The following is a 2,291-nucleotide window of genomic DNA, read 5'->3' as shown; positions in this document are numbered from 1 at the left end:
GTTCTTGACAGGAAGTCAGACTCTTTCACAGAAAAAGCCCGTGTCACACTCCAGGATTGTGTTTTATTTCACGCAGCTGTGCAGAGACCGCAGAGCTGTGATAATGATGGTTAAACGGCACGTTTCCACGGAAACCAGGCTCCAACGCTACAGAGGAGGAGGAGGAGGAGGAGGAAGCAAGGCGAGTGGAAACATTAAAGATGTGGTCAGCCATGTTTGAAACCGAACGTGTGGGAAACACACACACACATGCACCAAAACACGCGTGATGTCATGAGTTCACAATGTTCCAGCAGCTTCGATGTAAAAGACCTTCGCTGTTTTAAACTTTTATTAGAGAGTGACTCATTCCCCCATTTGACCCAAAAAAGGGCATGCCGTCTTTGAGACGGTTATTCTGAGAAGTGCAGCTTCAAAACCTAATCTCCTCAAATCAAACATTCTGACGTGCCGCTCAGCGACTCCAAAAGCTGCAGCTTGTGTGCATCTATAATCATTAAGTCAGATTTAGCAAATCCTGCTGTGGGTTTTTTTTCTTTGCACCCAAGTTGTGTTGAAGCCGTTCTGTTTCTCTGGATTTTTGTGGTTCTTGGAGGACTTCACAAGGAATCCACGTTCAGCTGTTTGCACGACTTATTTTTAATGCACACACATATCTGCAGCAAACACACAACTGCTTCAGTTTAAACCTGGGGGTTTGCCAAATTACACAAATCGGTCCTCTGACCCTTAAAGGCTGAATAAACCTCATTGTCTGTGGAATCTTTTGCTATTATATCTTTGTTTTAGTGGCTTATTTAGTGTTTTTTTTGTTTTTTTGGTTGTTCCTGATTTGATAGTACAGAAGGTTTCAAAGTCCAAAACAAGGCACAGCTTAAACTTTGACTACTAGTTAGTTTTATTTCACTTTCACTTGCAGTTTGTTTGTATAATCCTTAGTTTATGGCCTAGATGGGCGACCTTTGACAGTATAAGAGCAATTTGGGTTTGTTTTCTACTGATCAAAACCTAGGAGCTGCATACTCTCACTTTAGTCTTTAAGAAATTTTGATTTGCATTCACAACTTCTTTTTTTAATAATAATTATGAATTGTGTCTATTTTTTGCAAGAACAAAAATAAAAATATAAAAATAAACTAGCATCTCAAAATGTGATTTTATTTATTTATTACGTTTTTACCTTGAATTACTAGCTAAACTCCAAAATAGCCTAAAATTCCTTAGTAAACTAAATTAGTCAAAAACGCTAGTCTGTTGCTAAAATAAAAGCTAAACTCCAAATTAGCATAAACAACCTTAGTACCAAATTAGCCAAAAAAAAGCTAGCTTGTTGCTTAAATACTAACCAACCTCCAAAATAGCCTAGTAAAATTTAGTCAAAACATTAGCCTGTTGCTAAAATAAAAGCTGCTCCAAATTAGAGTAAAAACCTTAGCAGATACCAAATTAGTAAAAAAAAACAAAGCTATCTTGTTGCTTAATTACTAGCTAAACTCCAAAATAGCCTAAAATTCCTCAGTAAACGAAATTAGTCAAAAACGTTAGCATGTTGCTAAAATAAAAGCTAAACTCTAAATTAGCCCCCAAATCCCAGCAGATAACAAGTTAGACAAAAATGTTAGCATGGTGCTAAAATATTAGCTGAACTCCAAATTAACATAAAAAATCTTAGTAGATGCCAAATTAGCCACAAAAAAAATCTGGCACATTGGTTAAATATTAGCTAAACTCCAAAATAGCCTACAATTCCTAAGTAATCTAAATGAGTCAAAAATGTTAGCATGTTGTAAAAATATTAGCTAAACTCCAAATTAGCATTAAAAACCTCAGTAGATGCCAAATTATCCAAAAAAAAGCTAGCACATTGCTTAAATACTAGCTAAACTCCAAAATAGCCTAAAATTCCTCAGTAAACTAAGATAGTCAAAAACGTTAGCCTGTTGCTAAAATAAAAGCTAAACTCTAAATTAGCCCCAAAATCCCAGTAGATAACAAGTTAGCCAAAAATGTTAGCATGGTGCTAACATATTAGCTAAACTCCAAATTAGCATAAAAAATCTTAGTAGATGCCAAATTAGCCACAAAAAAAAATCTGGCACATTGGTTAAATATTAGCTAAACTCCAAAATTTACAAAGATTCCCCAGTAAACTAAATTAGTCAAAAATGTTAGCCTGTTGCTAAAATATCTAGGCCTAGTCACCCATGCGGAGCTTAATCTGTATGAGTCCTGAGGGTTTTTGGGGTCCGTAGAGAGGAGCGGCTCTACGTTAAAATGAGCGCATGTGTGTC

The sequence above is a fragment of the Oryzias melastigma genome, linkage group LG11, assembly GCF_002922805.2.
Source record: "Oryzias melastigma strain HK-1 linkage group LG11, ASM292280v2, whole genome shotgun sequence".
NCBI classification, from domain to species: domain Eukaryota; kingdom Metazoa; phylum Chordata; class Actinopteri; order Beloniformes; family Adrianichthyidae; genus Oryzias; species Oryzias melastigma.
Note: the sequence above shows the minus strand (reverse complement) of the source record.